General features: G+C 43.4%; 1 protein-coding gene across 2 annotated transcripts in view; it reads right to left on the minus strand.

Annotated features, from left to right (window-relative positions):
- Window positions 1-21,900, minus strand: part of PCDH11X (protocadherin 11 X-linked) — a 793,680-nt gene that overhangs the window by 87,487 nt on the left and 684,293 nt on the right. The gene's annotated exons all lie outside the window — the stretch shown is intronic.

A 21,900-nucleotide genomic window follows, 5' to 3' on the forward strand; every position in this document is an offset into this window, starting at 1 on the left:
GCACCAGGCGCTGGCGCAAGTGGCCCAGATGCCGGCACGACCACTTGCACTCCTCCTGAGCTCTTTCGGCCCCAGAGTTCAGGCATGGGCTGCCTGCCCTCATTCCTGTGTCCACTCCATTGAAGGGTGTTAGCAGCTTAAATCATTGGCCCTCTGCCTACGACTGTGACTGGCTCTCCTCACCTTAAGAATGAGGAATTATTTATTGAAATAAGTGAAATTAGGTGGCCTTCTGTCAACTGTCTGTTTTAATCCTGTTGTTTTAACCCATTGTTTAATTATGGTATGACATATACCGTTGGAAGCAGCCCAGAGCCCAGCTTGGGTTAGGAGAGGGCGGGGTATAGAGTGAATTAAAACCAATAAATAAAACGTGTGATCGACGCCTCTTCTGAAAGGGATAATGCATAGATTTTCCACCATGATACATGTATACCAGAGCCTGTATAGAGTGGGTTATGGACAATGTGAATAAAGCGATTCTCACTTGGGTCTTGGAAGACGGAAGGTATGCAGACTGCATTATTCCACCGAGCACAATATGCCACACCCGTACGACTGTGCGCATCACTCTACTGAGAGATGTGATGCTTATTTAGCTGATCTGCATGAGTGCCTGCAGGACGTGATAGCAGGCAGGTGGGGCAAAGGGGGTAAAGCTAAGCTAACCCCCTTGTATGATCACGATAGGTATAGCTGATCACAATATGTAGGAATGACAGGGAAGCCCCAGGAGACAAGTGGTGGAGGGCGTGTCCAGAACAGTGCATCACTGGCTTTGTAGTGGGGTGAGGCTGGGAAAGAGTGACCCTTGGTTCTGAGCAACATCTACATGAACCTGATAGTGGCTGTGCGGCACATCAGGTGAGGGGCTGGGGCTGGGCACTTCTCTGCACATTGTGTGCAGACGATGATAAACTACTCAGCAGAAGATCCTGGCTGTGTTTGGAGTCAGGGTGGGTCTCCTGGAAAAGGCAGCCATGGGCAGGCTGCTTTAGCACAAATCACCTATTTAAATATATTAGCATATTAAAATGATGGGAATCATTTTAATTTATTAAATAGACTAGTTAAACCCAAGCAGTTGTCTTTTTGAATGGGTACCTCAGGCAAGAGGAAACATGTTACACAAGCTATGTACATGTCCATTAGAAGAAGAAGAAGAGTTGGTTTTTATATGCTGACTTTCTCTACCACTTAAGGAAGACTCAAACCGGCTTACAATCACCTTCCCTTCCCCTCCCCACAACAGAAACCCTGTGAGGTAGGTGGGGCTGAGAGAGCTCTAAGAGAACTGTGACTAGCCCAAGGTCCCCCAGCTGGCTTCATGTGGAGGAGTGGGGAAACAAATTCAGTTCACCAGATTAGCCTCCGCCGCTCACGTGGAGGAGTGGGGAATCAAACCCGGTTCTCCAGATCAGACTCCACCTCTCCAAACCCCCACTCTTAACCACTATACCACACTGGCTCTCAGTAGCACCTTAAAGAGTAGCACCTTAAAGGCCAACAAGATTTCCAGGGTTTAAGCTTTTGAGAGTCAAAGCTTTCTTTGTCAGATACATGTAGGAATAGAGGTCCCTGAGCCCTTATATCTCAGTCAGAAGGTAACTAGGATATAAGTGCTCAGGGATCACTATTCTCACTCGCATCCACAATTCTCCATTATCTTCATTCTTACTTGTATCCTGAACTTGAATCTAGCTTTTCTACCGCACACCAAAAACAGCTACCCACCCGAAGCTATGTTCATAGCCATCCCAAACAGAGAAAGGTTTGCCACGAAGTCTGAATTCAACCATACTCCATTGCAATCTTCCAAGAAACGGCAATTAAAACCACTGATTCTTCCTCTAGCTTATTGTGTTTCAGGGCTTTCAATGCCATCAAGTAGCAAATCAAGAGAGTTTCAAAAAGCTCGCTTGAGTTCTATACCAAGTGTTTGAAAGGTACTTGCTTTGAAACCATTCAATTTTTTTTTAAAAAAAAGACTTACTTTGAAGCAATTATGAGTTTGACAGTGAATATGCCTATCACTATTGTTTCGTATAACCTAGCACTTAATGGACACAAAAGGAACGACTGATCCTTCATAGATGGCACTTTCTGTTCCCAGCCGATTGACTGCAGCAGTCCTTAGATGAGGGATGGAACAGATAGTTTGTTGCTGTCTTGAATTTGGTAAGTAAGAGATATGACTTTTTTGTAACAGCTAGCTGAAGGTGACACAACCCTTGGAATAAATCTGCTGTTGAGGAACAACACCATGCAGGATTAGTAGTTGCAGGCTGTCTATTTGAGTCATCTGCTTGCTTTGAATATGGTCCGTTTGTATTACAGCACATGTACCCAGTGCACTTTTTCATTATAAGGTAACAGACTTCGTCAAGGAGCCAGCACCACTGAGGAAAATGGGGTGAGCTGCCTTTGTTGCAACAATAAGGATGAATGCTTACTTCCCTCTGCCCCTTTAAGCCAGCTAACAAGACCTGATCCAAGAGAAAATACTAGAAGAATTCGAGCAAGTAAAACTTTTCAGGAGATCTATCTGTCTGTTTCTCCGGTAAAGGAGACTGTACAGCCCAGTGAACTGTGCAGATGATATCACTCCATCACCTTCTGAAGTACAGGTGAGGAAAAAAGAAGGAATTTGCATCAACGAGCTGATGGTTTGAACAAATGGAGGAGGCTTTAATGTGTCCTTCACACAGCAGATGGCACATGAAAATGGTTTCACAGCTCAAGAAATCACCGAAAGGCCTGGAAATATTGTGTGCCCTTTGGCAAGTGACACACCAGTGTTCCAAAACTGCTATAACGGTTGGAAAACTAAAGTGTCGAGAGCTGTGCTTAATACTTAAAAACAATAACAAGAAGAAGATCTTGGGACTTAAGTTCATCTGGAACCATCAGTAGGGTTACCAGCCTCCCTTGGGCCCCAGAGTTCTCCTGGAATTACCACTGATCTTCAGACTACAGAAATCAGTTCCCCTGGAGAAAATGGTAGCTTTGGTTAAAAAAAGGTAAAGGTCCCTGTGCAAGCACCAGGTCATTCCTGACCCATGGGGTGACATCACATCCCAACATTTACTAGGCAGATTTTGTTTATGGTGTGGTTTGCCAGTGCCTTCCCCAGTCATCTTACCTTTACCCCCAGCAAGCTGGGGACTCATTTTACCGACCTCGGAAGGATGGAAGGCAGAGTCAACCTTGAGCCGGCTACCTGAAACCAACTTCTGTTGGGATCGAACTCAGGTCGTGAGCAGAGCTTGGACTGTAGTACTGCAGTTTACCACTCTGCGCCATGGGGCTCCTGGTGCCTTTGGAGGGTGGCTTTATGTTATCCCATAGAGCCTAGGATAAACTGAAGTCCCTCCCCAGGCACTGCCCCAAACCCCATTGAATTTCCTAAGCCAGAGTTGGCAACCCTATCACACTCTCTTCTGGAAGCTGTTCCCCAATCCCCACTGTTTGTGTACTCTCTGTATTACTCAGTGGTGAGGGAAATGCACTCTTTGGGCCAATCCTAACAAGCATACTAAAGGCTTTTGGAGTGTCAGAACAGGAAACTGGGCCACTTCTGGGCTTCTATCCACAACAGGTAATGGCCGCTGATAGTTCCCTGGCACTCCCTACTCATCTGGATGTAAACACAAGAAAGCTGGAAGTGAATCTGGACTGTTGGTGTTGGAAAAGGCAGATCCCACCTTGGAATGCTCAAAACTGGATGGAGAGGAGGAGGAGGAGGAGGAGGAGGAGGAGGAGAAGAAGAAGAAGAAGAAGAAGAAGAAGAAGAAGAAGAAGAAGAAGAAGAAGAAGAAGAAGAAGAGGTGGTTTTTATGCCCCACTTTTCTCTACCTTAAGGAGTCCCAAAGCAGCTTGTAATCACAATCTCTCCCTTTCTCCACAGCCAGCACCTTGTGAGGTAGGTGGGGCTGAGAGAGTTTGGAGAGAACTGGGACTGGCCCAAGGTCACCCAGCAGGCTTCATGTGGAGGAGTGGGGTATCAAACCTGGTTCTCCAGATTGCAGCCCACCACTCTTAACCACTAGATCATGCATGTTCTCTGATGTGACCCTCAGGAAGCTTCCCATTTTAGATTTGGGGCCTTTATCCTGCTCTAATTATTCTATAGGGGTGTCAGTCAGCACTGTGCAATGTTGGCCTTGAAGGTGCCTGTTCTTCTTGCTGCAACTCGTGGAGATCTAAAGGACCCAAAGAAACAACAGAATCCTCCATCGTCCCAATCTAAATCCCTGGAGTGACCTTCAACCCCCGTTAATTTCAAAAGCAATGTGTCCAGAGGCAGAATTAGACGCTGCTCTAAAAAGACACGTCGAAAATCCTGTTCCTGAAGTGGGCATGGGCAAAAGGAAGTTCCTCCAAAAGTCATGGGTCACCTTAAATGTATTGTGGCACAAGGCTTGATGAGCCAGAAACTTCATGATCAGATGCACAAAGTTTCCACATCATTATTTATTGGTAAGGAAAGGCTCTTTTTCTTTAAATGGAAATGTCACAAAAATATTCTTAGGTGGGTTGAGTCGGAGCTCCCGGACACACACTCAGAGGTTCTGATGGCTCTGGCCCTACACATGCCTGACCGAGCTCTTTCTTTAGAAATAAACATGCGAGGAGGAAGCAACTCTCCAAGCCTTACTTCCATGTTTTTTATTACCTCGTACTAGCAATACAGAAATAAGGGTGAGGTCATGCATGTGGGGAAATCAGCTGCTTGGTGCCTTTCTCCACTCCTTCCCTATATCCTCCAACACACTGCAAATTCCCATCCCATCATTTCAGCTAAGAAGCAAATCTGACAATTTATTACAGCTCTCGTGTGCCACATAATGGCCCAATTGATGGTATGTGACAGAACAGCTTAACGTCAAGAGCCAAAGCTCCTTCCTATAACTGCTGTCACTTCTCCTTTCCGCAGCTTCACCTCGGTAAACGATTTCCTTGGCACTGTTTTACATTTCGAGACAACTTGCTTCCTCAGGAGGCTTTCGAGAAAAGTGAATAATAAAAAATATGTAGGTGTATAATGTATGTTTTTTCTAAGGTACATCATTTTCTGTCTAATGTAATCACAGGGCTGGGGTAGTGGGGTAAGGAAGTCCAGATTCTAAATGCATGGTGACGGCAATCACTTGGCAAATAGGTTACCTTCAGTACTGTTTAGTTTTGTTTTTTAAAACCAGGAAGACATTGTTCAAGCTGAGCCTGACTGGATAAGTAGTAGGGTTGCCAGGCTAGTAATGTAATGTAATTACACTTAACATAATGTAATTACATTAGGACGGATAGTAATGTACATGTGTACATATAATGCATAATTCACGCATAAGCAACAATTAGAAATTGTACATTTTATGGGCAAAAAAATCAGTGTAAGCTAAATTTTAAAAAAAATCAGGATTTTTTTTTAAATCCTAGGTTTGATTCACAAAAGGGAGAAGCAAAATTGAGATGGGGACTGTCCAGTCAAAGCGGCAGGGATAAGAATGTCAAAATCACCCTTAAGTGTAACGCAGTCGGCCACAAAGGGCGGAGTGCTTCCACATTCTGCTTGTACATTTGCAAGCAAACAGGTATTACAAAAGCACCATCCATCTCAAGGAAATTGATCCCATAAATGACGGCCCCTCCCAAACGTCTTTCCTTTTGGGGAAGTGGGGAGCAATACATTTTAAACATTATTTATGGTGTGGTCCTGAAACTTTCTGTTGCAAATTAAATGCATTCCTTTGTCCTCTGAAAAGTGATAAATACTATTATCGCTTCGCTTTCCCACTCTAGGACGTTTGTACTTCACTGGGCAATCAATTTGGACATCTGCCCATTGGCGTCCCTGACCTGAGCTTACTGTAAACAAGGACGTTTTTACTAGACCTATTAATGACATGAAGTAAAGTACCGATCACTTTTAGTAGATTATCTTCTGACATCAGCTCGAGTTTTTTGCACTACACTCCGAAGAATTAAGGGGCTGTCAACATGGCCATTAAATTATATATTATGAAGGCACGCTATAAAAGAGAACTGTAAATGTTCACTCAGCAAAATAAAAATAAAATAAAAATGCAATTACCAATGTCTGCTTCCCTCAAGAGTTCCTCAGAGCTTGAGCTTGTCCTTCTCTGGGAAGCCATGCAAAGATAAATGCCCGTATTCGATTTCTTTTAATTTCAGAAAATATGGGGACAGAACATGGTATCGTGGGAGAGATGCTGTTTTGCATGCAGAAAGTCCTAGGTTCAGACTTCCAGTTGCAGGTATTCAGGAAAAACCCTCAGAGGGAGGCTCTTCTTCCTATGGTCTCTTGCTTCATTAGGCAACATGCAACTAGCATGATACACAGCTAAGGTTGCCAACCTCCAGGTGGTGGCTGGAGATCTCTCACTATTACAACTGATCTCCAGGCGACAGAGATCAGTTCCCCTGGAGAAAATGGCCACTTTGGCAATTGGACTCAATGGCATTGAAGAGGAGGAGAAGGAGTTGGTTTTTATAGGACAACTTTCTCTACCACTTAAGGCAGAATCAAACCGGCTTACAGTCACCTTCCCTTCCCCTCCCCACAACAGACACCCTGTGAGGTAGGTGGGGCAGAGAGCTGCGACTAGCCCAAGGTCACCTAGCTGGCTTCGTGTGTAGGAGTGGGGAATCAAACCTGGTTCTCCGGATCAGAGTCCACCGCTCCAAACCACAGCTCTTAACCACTACACCACACTGGCTCCCCTTTCTTTCCCAGGATCGTGGCCGCTCAGGTGAGGTAGTTAAATGTCACAGGGGTCCCTCCCCTCTCCAACCCTCACCCTCCTTAGGCTCCACCCCCAAAATCTCCAGGTATTTCCCAACCTGGAGCTGGCAACCCTATACACAGCAACTTAACTACATGGGCAAGTAGTACCAGCATGCATGGAAGCAGCAGCAGACAGTGTCCTTTTCTAGCGGTGACACAAACTTTCAGCAAATATGTTTGGCAGGCAAACATACCATTTTTGAGAGCTTTGATCACTAATGAGCCAAGCCTCAGATCTCCTCAACTCATAGCAACCCAACTCAAATGGTGTGCCAAATAGCTTTGTGGCTACACAGTAGCTGGGGTCTTGAGATTTCATTTCCTTTTGCTTGCAGTCACATTGACATCTGCACAGCAGATGAAACAGATTCTTCCCCAGGACCACGGCTGCTCAGGTGAGGTAGTTAAATGTCACAGGGGTGAAGACAACTCCCCTAATGTAAAATAATGTCAATAAAATGCTGAACACCAACACTCAAAACTGTTCTTTTATAAATACCTGACCGACTGATTGGGCGCTTTCACACATGCTGAATAATGCACTTTCAATCCATTTTCAATGTACGTTGTAGCTGGATTTTACTGTGTGAAATGGCAAAATCCACTCGCAAACCATCATTAAAATGCATTGGAAGTGGGATTGAAAAGCGTTATTCAGTACGTGTGAAAGCACCGTTTATTTCAACAGTTGGCTACAGAGCAGCAGGCAGCTACAACAGGAATGAGGAGAGAAGGAAATTCAAACTCCCATCAGGCTGGTGAGGGCAGGCACACCAGAAATGTTGCCAATTGTCTTGTACTGTTTTAGTTTGCAAAAAGCAACCTGGTGTTCAAACTGCCCATGAACAGCCTACCCCTCAATGAAAAATTGGTTACGTGTTTGCCACTGGCAAACAGAATAGGAGCCCAAATGGCAAGTATTTGAGCATCCCTATTCTGTTCACATCCAAACATCTCTACAAAGAGGGAAGGCTACATCGGTTGGGGCATGTTCTGCATTCAAAGAGAGCCTGATTTCTGCAGACCTGAGTGTGTGGGATGTTTGCAGAAAAATGTTAAAAGTAAAACAAAGCAGGGATGGGGGCTTTTTCGGCCCCAGCTTGGTGGAATAGTCTTCCTAGTGACATCAGGGCCCTGCGGGACCTTAAGGAGTTCCACAGGGCCTGTAAAACGGAGCTATTCGGCCAGGCCTATAGTTGAGGGCAGCCGCAAGTTTATCCATCATTACTGGCCTCTCCATCCTTCCCCCCACTTTGGACACCTGTGGGGGGGGGGGTTGGCCTGCTGAAACCCAGTTACACTGTGGCATCTGAGCTGTGACTAGCCCAAGGTCACCCAGCTGATTTCACGTGTAGGAGTGGGGAATCAAACCCGGTTCTCCAGATCAGAGTCCACCGCTTCAAACAACTGCTCTTCACCACCACACCACGCTGGCTCTGAGGTCCCCAGCTCGTGCACATATAGATGCATAAAATACATCTTGCGTAATACTGATTTATTAACCAGGAAGAAAAGGAATTACTGACGAGTACAGTGGCCTACAAACTCAGTAATGATAAAATGGTGCCTGTCTAAATATATATCAAATGTTACCTTTCCCTATACACAAAACGGAGACAGGAAATTGTTTATAGATACAGAATGACAACCACAGTCAGATATACTTCATTTCTCACAAGGTAAACTGACAGCCACGCTTAATGCTGAGTGTTGTACAGACGATAGATCTCACAACCTCTGCATATCCTTGGCAGATGAGATGGAGAAATGTGCTCGGCACAGAAACAGTAGGGGAAATGGAAGCTCAAAGCCATCATATGGAAAGAACAAGGGCATGGCCGAAAGACACATGATTAGATATAAAGCAAGATTCCCTATATTATTCCTTCGTATATCTGTATATATTTAAATGAATGGTTTTATGTATGTATGTATGTATGTATGTATGTATGTATTTAAATATTTTCATAGTGCCTTTCCTTGTGGGTCAAGCAGGTTTATAGATTAAAATTAAAACCTTGACAACTTAAAAGCAAAAAAACAAAATTAAAATTCACCCCAAAAGAGATACCTGCAGTTTATATCCCACTGAAAGCTTTGCCCAATAAATTCTCAGTAAATTCTTTGGGCAAAGCTTTCAATGGGATATAAACTGCAGGTATCTCTTTTGGGGTGTTTTTTAATTTTGTTTTGTTGCTTTTAAGTTGTCAAGGTGGAGAATTTACTGTGAAAACTACTTTTCGATGGGTCATTTTAAAGGATACTCTTTGATTTAATCCCTCATATTTACTTTGCATAATGATTATATTGGGATACTTGTATGAATACTAACTAGATAAAATAAGATACCTATAAAGTAACCAATTAGAGGGGGAATATATTGTTAGCAAAAGTATATACAATTTAAATTTGGACAGAAGAGAGTGTAGGGGAAGTCAACTTTCTTTTTATTTCTTTTTATTTTTTGAACTAGAATCTTTATTAGACTTTACTTTGTATTGTTAATTTATGTTTGAAATGAGAAAATAATAAAAAAAATATTAAAAAGAAAGAAAGAAAGCTTTGCCCAATAAAGGTAAGTGAGAAGCAGAAGTGGTTTGTCATTGCCTTCCTTTGCAGTCTTCTTTGGTGGTCTGCCATCTAAGTATTGACTCTGCTTGGCTTCCAGCATCTTACAAGATTGTGGTATACCATGCTACATTCCCTCCCCATAATCGTCTATACCCTAGAAAATTTTTGTAGGTCCAGGTGCTACTGGACTTGAATTTTGCAGTTCATAATAACCATAACTGTAATTGGAATGCACCCTACATTATTGGTTCACCGTTCAATACAGGCCAAACACTTTTAATGGAATCAGAAGAGTGCTGTGTTTTCAGAACACATTTTATGAAGCTACAGTGCCAGCTTCTTAAACTAGCATAACGATCCCCTCTGCGGCAGTACTGAGGGCTGATTTAAAATAGCTTGTGAAAACAGCAGATGTACAAATCACTGGCACAATAAACAGGGTGCCAAAGGGGTGCTCTTTTGGCTGTCATCCAGAAGCACTATTAGGCCCTGAAATGGGAAATTCTCATAGGCGGAAGCCATGCGCGAGTCAGATGAGTAAGTTGCACTTATGCCTTAGGAGCAAGCCTCAGCTTGTGCACCCTTCCAACATATTATAATCTAGTGCTTTCTGTGAGTTTGCCCCATTTGCTTGAACTGTTCTCCTGTTTCCGAGAAGAACCTACTTAACCAGGAACCTCAGTTCGCATTAGATGTCTCCGTCATAATGATGGAAGGTGCACAAATAGATATCGCTTGCTTAATAACTTACACACCTGAGCCATATCGTAACGAGCCCAATGATTCAGATGTTTGAGCAAGGGAGCAGAGGTGCAAGCAATTACTACAGTTCTTTATGATATTATGATTTATAATCATCTGTATAGATGTATAAATCCCCTAAGACCTGTGTAATGCTGATACAGGTTGAGGGTAAGGAGGAAGCACTCATGGGACTTGAATTGCTATTCATTATGACATCCTGATACAACTCAATGTTCAAGTATTTCACTGAAGGAGATAATTTGCAACCTGAGCACATGGTGGGCTATTCACTATGCAAGTTCATTAGGCCCACACCATTTTCAAAAGAAAATCCTAGGCATCACACTAAACCCTGGTTTGTTCTAGCCATAATTTAAACCCCAAACTAGGGTTTGAGCTTCAAGGTTCAGCTGAGCCAAAGGGATGAGTTATGGTTTCTTGTTTCATATTTTTTTAAAAAAATAATACATATATATATATTTATCAATAGTATTGGCTCTCCACTCTTTACTGTTATTTTGTTGATTCACTTGTGTAGCTTTAACATGCAGTTTTTACATTCAGCAGTGTGGATCCCGTATTTAGATCAAACATTGCAGTTTCAAAATCCTTGTAGCTAAAAGAAATTTGTGAACAATGTCTATGGACCAAATAAATTTCAGGGGGAAAAAACCCTATACAGGGTCAACTAAACTAAATGTAGATTTTCAGATTAATCAGATTTGTGTTAACTCAGGACTGAACTAGGGGTGTGCATTCCAGTATCTTTGAGCCAAATTTAACCCAAAATTAGCTATTTGGGTTTGGTTTGGGGATAACTGAAGTAACCCAAGCGCTCCCATAATTCTGAGATTAACAAAATGTTATATCCTGGAATGATGGCAGTCTTCCAGTTTGGGGGGAGTAGGGAGGGAGAGAGCAAGCCCATTGGTGCAAACAACTGTTAGGCAGCATCTTGCCCCCACTGGCAGAACTTTCTAGTTCCCATCCCCTGCCTGCTGAGGGTGGTAGGGCAGAGAATAAACCTCTGAGCCACAAAACCCTTCTTTCATATTTTGGACAGCAGCATAGCCCAGACCTTCTCCATGATAAGGCAAGAGAGAGACAGCACAGTGCTGTGGTTACAAGTGTTGGACTCTAATCTGGAGAATTGGGTTTCATTCCCCACTCCTCCACATGAGCGACAGACTCTAATCTGGAGGACCAGCCCGGGGCAGTTTCCCCACTCCTACACATGAAGCCAGCTGGGTGACATTGAGCTCATCAGCCTCAACTGTTCGAGCTCTCTCAGCCTCACCTATCTGACAAGGTGTCTGTTGTGGGGAGAGGAAGGGAAGGAGATTGTAAGATGGGTTGATCCTCCTTAAAAGGTGGAGAAAATTGGCGTATAAAAACCAACTCTTCTTCTTCTTCCTATTTTTGTTGGCTTCCATCCTCCTCCCTTCTTTCTCTCTCTCTCCAGTGGCACACAGCCTATACTGCTGTGGCCTGTACTACTCTGTATTGCCTTGAGCTGACTGATAAGGCAAGACAGAAGCAGCAGCAGAGAGTGTGGAGCTACAAGGCTTGGGTGGGGAGGCAGTGGGGGTGGAAGGAGAGAGGTGGGAGGAGAGTAAGGTTGCCAACCTCCAAGTACTAGCTGGAGATCTCCTGCTAGTACAACTGATCTCCAGCCGATAGAGATCAATTCCCCTGGAGATTAACAAAACATGGAGAAAATGGCTGCTTTGACCATTGGACTCTATGGCATTGAAGTCTTTCCCCTCCCCAAACCCTACCCTCCACCCAAAGAAAATCCTCCCACCATTGGTGAAGAAGGATCTGGAAACCCTAGAGGAGAGAGAGTTGCGAACTGGCTTGCTGACACAGCCCCAGGAGTGGTTTTGCAGTTGTTCTCTCTGTAATAAAGTTGTTATAAGGACCGAGTAAAATACTTTTAAGGTAGGTAAAAAGCGCAGAGTCAACCTAAGACGGTGATCGGGTTTGTATAGAGATAGGTAGTCCTGCAGGTATGTGGGCACCAGGTTATTAAGGGCATTGAAGGTTAAAATCAGAGCCTTGAACCGAATCCGAAAATACATAAGCAGCCATCACTGTTTGGTACAGCAAAAGAATGAATCCAAATACTAAGGGAGACTCAAATGGTTAAATTTTCACAGGATGTATATAATCCATGTTATTTTTATTCGGAAATCTGGACTTTAATAGCTGTCTCGCTGAATTTAAATAGAATACATACCGTGCCTATTTAAATCTGCACAGATTCTTTCTTCTTTTTTCCATTTTTTGGGGGGGATTGCAATTATGTATACATTGGAAGAATAACATCAGACGGTCCTCCTACTCTTAATGTAAACAAAGGCATTAGGCTAAGTAATTATTAAGCACGTGTAAACAAATCAAGAGCGACAATTTGAAAGGTTTGCCTGGCGAGGGAAAGGCATCAGATGTTGCGGTGCCTCCACAAGCTAAGGTGCCTGTCAGCATTTCCCTTTCAATGCTCAGACTTACAACTAACTCTGCTCTTGTGAGTTATAGGATTACTGAGGAGGAACTATCAGGGCCGGCAGGGTCCGCCGGTTTGTTAAACGGCAGCACGGGCTTAGCGTCAAGAACGACACGATGTAATACCAAGATACCGACGCTGACACATCTGAGATAAACTAAACTGAATTTAGCGCTCATAAAATTTAATCACGACTTTTGAAAGGGGGGGTGGCAAAGTGGGTACTGAGGGAAGGCCAAAGTCAAGGACGTTGACTGTATATGGAGAGTCAATGGATTATTGGCTATCAGTTACAGTGATGACTAAGAGGAATTTCCATTTCAGAGGAATTAGATCTCTGAATACCAAGGGGGGGGGGGGGAACATAGGGAGGCCTTACCTTCCATGTCTTATTAAGGCCTTCTAGGATCATCTGGTTTGCCACTGTGTGATACTGGGCCAGATGGACCGTTGGTCTGATTCAGCACAGCTGCTTCTATGTTCTTAAACATTCAGTACAGAAAAAAAAATACGATACATGGATACGTTGATTTGTGCCATGCCACAAAATCTCTGTTCTGATGTTTTTAGTTTTCAAATTATCTGTTCTTATTTTTCTGAAGTGGAAATGATTCATTCAGAATTCCCCTTTGTTCCATTTCTCATTTTGTACAGGATACTATGTGTGTGCAGTTTGATCCAGTTAACTTACAGTACTTTGGCTTATTGATATCTCTCTTCTCTTCTGCGGTATAACCCTGCGAAAAGCAATCTTGATAGAATTGCACATAGGTTTGTATTAAGAGCCAGTGTGGTATGGTGGTTAGTGCGTCAGGATAGGACTTCTGAGATTCCAGTCCCCACTTGGTCCTGAAGTTCCCTGAAGACTCTTGAGCCAGTCACTCTCTGTCAGCCTAGCACAATTCATAAGAGATAGTAAGGATAAAATGGAGAACTCTGTGTGATATCCTGAGCTCTTCAGAAGAAATGGGGAATAAAAAGGCAATAGATAGAACATTCTTTTTATGTACTACTTTCCCAATGGACATGAATGCATGGGGGTCAACAGCAATAAAACATCACATACACACACAAACTTGATACAGACTTATATTCATATTCAATCACATCAAGAGTGCAGTAGTTTGCTAATGCACACGTGCTCCTTAGTAAAGAAGAAGAAGAAGAAGAAGAAGAAGAAGAAGAAGAAGAAGAAGAAGAAGAAGAAGAAGAAGAAGAAGAAGAAGAAGAAGAGGAGGAGGAGGAGGAGGAGGAGGAGGAGGAGGAGGAGTTGGGTTTTATATGCCGACTTTCTCTACATTTTAAGGAAACTCAGACCAGCTTATAATAACCTTCCCTGCCTCTCCCCACACCTTGTGAGGTAGCTGGGGTTGAGATAGTTTTGAGAGAACTGTGACTAGCCCCAAGTCACCCAGCTGGCTCCCTGTGAGACCCTGGAGAGCCGCTGCCGGTCTGAGTAGACAGTTCTGAGTTTGATGGCCAAGGGTCTGATTCAGTATAAGGCAGCTTCATGTGTTCATGTGATGTGTAGAAATGGGGAAACAAACCCGGTTCACCAGATTAGAGTCCACCGCTCTTAACTGCTACACCAGGTAGAGGTAGGTAATAGCTGCTGAGCTGTTTGGTTCAGAAGCATATTTTCAAGCTTATGCAGTTTCACAAAAAAACTTCAGCCAATGTCATTCAGCACCAAACTGATTCCCCCTCCAAGATCACTACAGTCGAACACAAAGTCATACCCATTTGCTGTGGCCGTAATGGCAACCACCCTAGATATAGACTAATGCAGCACCTGGATGGTAGATCATTTTTTAAAAAATTGTTGTTTTCTGAAGAAAATATATGCAATACCTCATCCTCCAAGGGGTCATTTGAAAGCTGAGAAGCAATTAACAAGGGGGAAATATATAAGAATAGATAATACAGCATGGTTCCATTCATTTCTTGTGTATGTCTAAAAATGCAGCAGAAAGCAGGTTTCCTGATGCTGACACATATGTGAACTTTGGGGCAAACCCATATAATCACTTAACCCATGTCTCCATGTCTAAATGTAATTAATGCATTTATCTGTATGCTTCATTTGAGGGGGAAGAGTCATCTTATTAGCGGAAATAGTTTTATCGGTGCTATTTATAGCAAAAGCATTAATATAAAGCAGAAGTAATAGGGGTCCTGTATGTGCTTTAAGTAATTTACAAAGTCATGGATCTCTTTGCCAGTGCTATGGAAATGATCTTTCTTTTACACCAGTCCTCTCTAATTTCCATTGTCCACCCTTCCCTCCTGCATGCTTGAGCAAGCAAAACTCCATCATCCTCATCCTCATCCTCATCTTCATCCTCATTATTGGCATAAAAAGCACAATACTGAAGGATATAAGGAATGGAAATATTAAAAGGTGCCCTTTATAGAATTGTTATAAGACAGTTACATCAAATAATGCTGTTTGTTGATGCTGCCATTCTAAATAACTGCTTGGCGGGCTTTTAAAGCAAACTTTAAAAACTGTGCTACCGTCTCCAATATTTGGGGTGAATGATAGTTTAATAAATAGGAAACGTTAAAAGAATCTGAGACATTCTGTCTATTAACCAACAGGGGGCTTAATAGTTTGTTAAGAGATTCTGTATAGAAATTACAATAAAATACCGTAAGACATGAGCAACCGTTTCAATACAATTGTTGTCATAAGGGCAAAGCCGGTCAGACAGGGATTTTCTAAAATCAAGCAAAACTCTAATTTTCAGCCACAGCATACAGGAATGGAGGGCAATGGGATCAGGAGAAGATGGGAGAAGAAGGGATGCCATATCACTTTGGCACAGAGGAAAACAGTGCATCTTTCTACCACATTTTCATCCTGCCCTTTATCTAAGAAACTCAAGACAGCATAGATGGGTCCTCTGTACTCCATTGTTTCCAACAACAGTCCAGTGATATAGGTTACAGCAGTCCCTCTTGCTCAACCAACGGTCATTCAATGAGCTTAACAGCTAAAAGAGAATTTGAATCCTGTTCACCCCAGTTTTAGTCCAACCTTTTAAGCATTAAGGCTGCTAAGCCTTGAAAGAAGGAAGGAAGGAAGGAAGGAAGGAAGGAAGGAAGGAAGGAAGGAAGGAAGGAAGGAAGGAAGGAAGAAAGAAAGTTAGTTTTTATATGCCTACCTTCTCTACCACTTAAGACAGAATCAAACCAGCTTACAATCACCTTCCCTTCTCCTCTCCACAACAGACACCCTGTGAGGTAGGTGAGGCTGAGAGAGTGTGACTAGCCCAAGGTCACCCAGCTGGCTTCATGTGGAGGAGTGGGGGGCTTTACCAGTGTATTAGGATTAGGGACTTTTTGTAACTTTGCTGGTTATATACTGAATAAAGGTTGTCTGTCTGGAGGAGTGGGGAAACAAATCCAGTTCACCAGATTAGCTTCTGCTGCTCATGTGAAGGAGTGGGGAATCAAACCTGGTTCTCCAGATCAAACTCCACTGCTCGAAACAAACAAACAAACAATTTTTAAAACCTCTGGCATCATGAGTGTGATTATGTCACTTCCTTGGAATACATGGAAGCTATGGTGGTAGCTGTAGAAATAGCTGGAAATATTGGTAAAATCATAGAGTTTCTGGTGATTCCAAGAGCTATCACCATGGCTTCCCAATATTCCCTGGAAGTCATGTCATCATGTTCATGATGCCACCCCTGCACACTACCCTCCCATCCTCTCCGGCCCCACCCTCTCAAGCCTGGCAACTCTATACATCATATATGTTTAAAACAATTATCCTCACAGTTTTGGTTTGGGGCAGCTTCCAACAACCAAATATAAAAGCCATTAACCGCGTACATAGCAAAGTTCTGTGGGGAGCAACAGAATAAAAATGTTTTTTTTAATCAGGCACTTGACATTTTGTAATCATGGCATGAAGCAAAGTTGCTCAGGTTAGATATAACAAGAAAGACGGACCTGTCTGGGATGTGACTAGGGTTCGCTGGTCCTTCTTCTCCACTGGCTGGAGGTTTTTTGGGTAGAGCCTGTGGAGGGCGGGGTTTGGGGAGGGGAAGAACTTCAATGCCATAGAGTCCAATTGCCAAAGTGGCCATTTTCTTCAGGTGAACGGATCTCTATTGTCTGGAGATCAGTTGTAATAGCAGGAGATCTCCAGCTAGTACCTGGAAGTTGGAAACCCTAGATGTCACCCATCTTAATTCTTCCAGTGAGGACAATTTGAACAGAGCCTCCGAAGCAGATCTCAGGTGATAGGCATGGGCACATCATCAGTTCTTAATGTTTTGTCACGCTTGTATAGTTACCAAGAGACAATACCTCCAGATGTTGTGACGCACATAGGAGCAGATCTGTTTTTCAATCCCTTCATATTCTCCGGATGAGCTATTATGACCATTTCCACCTGTATATTTTCATTTTAATAGTTTTTGTTTGCCCATTTCTGTTTCCATCATAAATCAATCTTTGTTTCTCTTTTAATTGCTTCTCCTCATGAACTCATTGTGCCTCAACTTTATGCTATTTTATGGTCCTTCAGGTATGGCCAACTTCTCCGGTACTATCCAGCCTGCCAGTTCCTCTTCTCACGCCCTCACCTGCAGAGGTGAGGTGGGTGGCCTACACAGACAAGGCACCTCACCTTTGGAATTGCTTCCCCTTGAGGCTCACCTGGCACCTACCTTATTGTTTTTGAAGCACCAACCCAAAATTTCAACTTCCATCTTTTTGAGCTGCATTTACAGTGTGCTTCTGTTCTGCGAACATTGCTGAATAATTTTTTTAATGCTCTGTCTTATTTCTTATGACTTGATCATTATTGATAATATAATTCTGTTGTTTTTATGATTTTCTTGTACTGTTTTCATCTCAGGATCCAGTTCAAGCAGGCTTCTCTGGGAAGGTGGTATTTACATTTTCTAAAGAAATGCATAATACATTTTTATGCAATCGACACACAAGTGCTAGAAAGATAATGTTGAAAAACACATTAAAAAGACGCTTTGGAGGGAGGAAAGAGAAGTTGGTGCAGAAATAGACTCCCAGGTTTATTTCTCATATGGGAGAAACAAGGAAAATAGGATACTCAAATGAGCCAGACAACTTTCTAAATCTGGTCTCATCATGCATGGCATGGAGAGAATGGACAGGGAGAAGCTCTTCTCCCTCTCTCATAATACTAGAACACGGGGTCATCTGCTGAAGCTGGAGGGTGAGAGATTCAAAACAGATAAAAGGAAGTATTTCTTCACATGGCACACAGTTAAATGTGGAACTCCCTGCCCTAGGATGTGGTGATGGCTGCCAACTTGGAACGCTTGAAGAGGGGAGTGGACATGTTCATGGAGGAAAGGGGTATTCACGGCTACTTGTCAAAACTGATACTAGTCATGATGCATACCTCTTCTCTCCAGGATCAGAGGAGCATGCTTATTATATTAGGTGCTTTGGAACACAGACAGGATAATGCTGCTGCAGTTGTTCATGGGCTTCCTAGAGGCACCTGGTTGGCCACTATGTGAACAAACTGCTGGACTTGATGGACCTTGGTCTGATCCAGCATGGCCTTTCTTATGCCCTTATGTTTCATCCCTACATACAGATGAATGGCTGCCAAGCTTTCCAATGGGGAAAACTTTGGGATACCACTGTAGTGAGACCAAGGACTACCCCTGAAACTGAGCCACTGCCCAGCAAGATCCCAGTCCTCACTGGAACAGAACCTGCAGGGCTACAAAGAATGCACCCCAAGTACTCCCCAACAAGATTCTTAACATAATGAGCTGGATCCTAACTAACATTTCTGTTACTGCAAAACATTATGTCAGTAGAAAAGGAGGTTCCTGCCTCCTTCCTTGCTCTGCAGCCCACTGATTCCCGACAAATGCTGCTCAAGTTGCAAAAGAGGCAAATTGAGGCTCTGCAGCAGGATAGGGAAATGGCTGCAAATTACCACACCCCTTCCGTTAGTGCAGGGGTGGAGAATCTTTTTTCCACTAAGGGCCATTTGGATATTTATAACATCATTTGTGGGCCATACAAAATTATCAACTTAAAAATTAGCCGACCAAGCCCCAAGCAGGCAGCTGCCCCAGATGACACCCCCCCCCATGCAGCAAGCAGGCAGGCATCCAACTAGTGGTGTACTCGCCCACCTGGTGGCACAGGATGGTCTGTTGCACCAGCCAGGAGTAGCCGTCCAGCCACATGCCAGAGTTGCTTTTGCTCCGCATGGTCGGGGTTGGATTCTACAGCCAGCTCCTGCTACCTCCGCCTGCAGGGATGAAATGAGGACACACTGGCTAAGAACTCCCCCCACACACACATTCTGGCCCTGCCCCCTTTAACCCCTCCATTGTCACCACTTCTGCCCCCAGCCCTCTTGTAGTACAGAGGGAATACGTTTCTCCATGGCCCGGGTGGGAAAGGGTTAACATAGTTTCTTGGGGGGAGGTCCTAGCAGTTCCATAGCTAACGACTCTTCTGCAAGGGGGGGTTTCCTTTTCTCGGCAAAACAAACTCACATCTGCCTTGAATAGAGGCTATTCCTGTCCACAGGAGAGAGCGGATCACCAGTCTTGGATCCTTCTGAGCTAAAGATCTGCCAGGACCCACGAAGGGCCAGACCAAATGATTTTGCGGGCCTTAAACGGCCCCTGGGCATGATGTTCCCTACCCCTGCGTTAGTGGAAAATATAGTCTGGACTCAACCCAGCATCCAAGTATTAGCTAGTGATACATTGAGAAATAGCAACAGAAAAATCAGGCAAAATGCTGCAAATCTACTTGTACATTGAGACTAGAGCAAGTACTCTCTCCATTGTAAAGACACACACACATCACATTTGTCTTTAACTGCAACCCAGCTCTCAAGGTTAATTGTGCAATAATTCAAGAGTATATTTATGAAAGGTTAAAATGTCCATGTCAGTGTACACACTTCATTACTTTGCTAACATTAGGCAGAATGGCGATGCGACATTTCACAGCACGAAATGACAAATGCAGTAGCTGTTTCTATAACGGGTGGGGGGGAAGTAAATAAAACAAAATCACTTTTCACCAAATTGAGACAATGCTCCTCACCTCTTTTCTTATTCACTGTCTTCCCATACTGAGAACATTTGGGAAAATTCAGCAGTAAACAAACAGGAGTTGTTCATACACACAAGTGTCAAGATATAATTAGGATTCCTTTTTTCATCTCTCTAGTCTAGCCCAACACACATTGGAGAAAGTGTTACTGAACTGGTATACTTTATCCAAGCTACTTAAATCCATCTAGCAATCTTGTGGGGAAAGTTTCAGTCTGACTGCTCAGCCTTTGCTAAGATTTCTAGACTCTGGGAGTCATTTTGGTATAGTGGTGTTGGACTTTGTGGTATTTGGTATAGTGGTGGAAGGCCTAGATTCAAACCCCTATTCTGCCATGGAAGCTTGCTGGGTGAGCTTGGGCCAGTCACACACCCGTAGCCTAGCCTAGCCTCATGGGGTTTAGTACGGTTGCCAATCTCCAGGTACTAGCTGGAGATCTCCAGCTATTACAACTGATCTCCAGCCGATAGAGATCAGTTCACCTGGAGAAAATGGCCACTTTGACTCCCCTCCCCAAACCCTGCCCTAGATGTCTTGGTTCTTCACACTACACATAATTCATTCATGAGATTTGCTGTCACCTAACACACATGAACACATACAAAGCTGCCTTATATGGAATCAGAACTTTCGTCCATTAAAGTTAGTATTGTCTACTCAGACTGGCAGCTGCTCTCCAGTTTCTTATGCAAAAGTCTTTCACATCCCCTACTGCCAGAATCTTTAACTGGAGATTCCAGGGATTGAGCCTGGGACCTTCTGCATGCCAAGTTGATGTTCTACCACTGAGCCAAGTCCCCTGATGTAATAAAGGCCACTAGTTCAGGTCCTAAGTGGAAAGCATGTTGGAAGTACTAGGTATGGAATGTTTTGTTGACCCAAAACAACCCCCACAGAGCTGCTATTTGCCCAGCTGGACAAATAAACACTGGGAGATGCATGACTGTATGTGTGCCTAGCAGAGCAAACAGCAGCCCCCGGGGATACTTTTAGGTCAAGAAAATGCTGTGTAGAGGGAAAGCTGAATCTCACATACCCCCCTGGTACAATTCCAGTTTGAATCAAGGTCCTGCATACCATCTCTTAGAAAGAATGACACCAGAAGATCCAAGAGTCTCATCTGGTTTGACCATTTGATGACTTGAAAATGACCAAATGGTCCTTCCATACCTAGAGGAAATGCTATTAGCCATAATGGCCAAATGGTCCTTCCATACCTAGAGGAAATGCATCTCAGAACAATAATCGGAGTGGAGGTAGTGTTGCCAGGTTCCTCTTCGCCACCAGCGGGAGGTTTTTGAGGTACAGCCTGAGGAGGGTGGGGTTTGGAGAGGGGGGAACTTGAATGCCATAGAGTCCAATTGCCAAAGCGGCCATTTTCTCCAGGTGAACTGATCTCTATCAGCTGGAGATCAGTTGTAATAGTAGGAGATCTCCAGCTACTACCTGGAGGTTGGCAAGCCTAGGTGGAGGGGCACAGCAAGGCAATTCCTTTTGTCCTTGGAAACATATTGCTGGCCACTGTGAGGATCATAAAACAGATGGCTCTTTGCTCTGATCCAGCAGGACTTCCTTTAATGTTGTTTTTATTATTCAAAAAATGCATTTTTGCATTAAGGCAGGGGCTAGTTTGCTGTGTTACTTTAAAAAACCCTATTCATGCATGATTAAAGAAAAAAATGTATAGAAACTCTATAAAACCAGAAGGAAGCAACAAGAAGATTGTTTTCTTCATTTATGGCTCAGTAATTTATCTCTTCCTTGCCTTTACTGCTCTACTGTTCCACTTGCAACATGCAACCTATTTATGTAAGCTTTTTCCACCTTCTTTGCAAGAGTCTTTGCAAATAAGTTCCAACTTCCAAAATCCATGGGTTACCAGATCCACAGGGATAATGAGGGGGAGCCCCACCCCAAAAAACCTCAGAGAATTAAGAACAAGAGGATACATTCTGAAAGGGAAAAGGGAAAGAAAATATGCAGAAGAGAGGGAGATGGTAAAACAGCCTTTTGCATATTCTCTGGCAGGCACAAAATGATAGTCACGGAAAGCATAAATTGGCATTTTCTCTTCCCAATAGTCTATGCCAGTAAATATTAATTAAAAGAGCCGTTAGCTGAAAGATAAAAGGTAAACGCCTATCATCTTACAACAGAGTGTAAGGGCTAAAACTGA

The sequence above is a fragment of the Euleptes europaea genome, chromosome 13 (genome assembly GCF_029931775.1).
Source record: "Euleptes europaea isolate rEulEur1 chromosome 13, rEulEur1.hap1, whole genome shotgun sequence".
NCBI classification, from domain to species: domain Eukaryota; kingdom Metazoa; phylum Chordata; class Lepidosauria; order Squamata; family Sphaerodactylidae; genus Euleptes; species Euleptes europaea.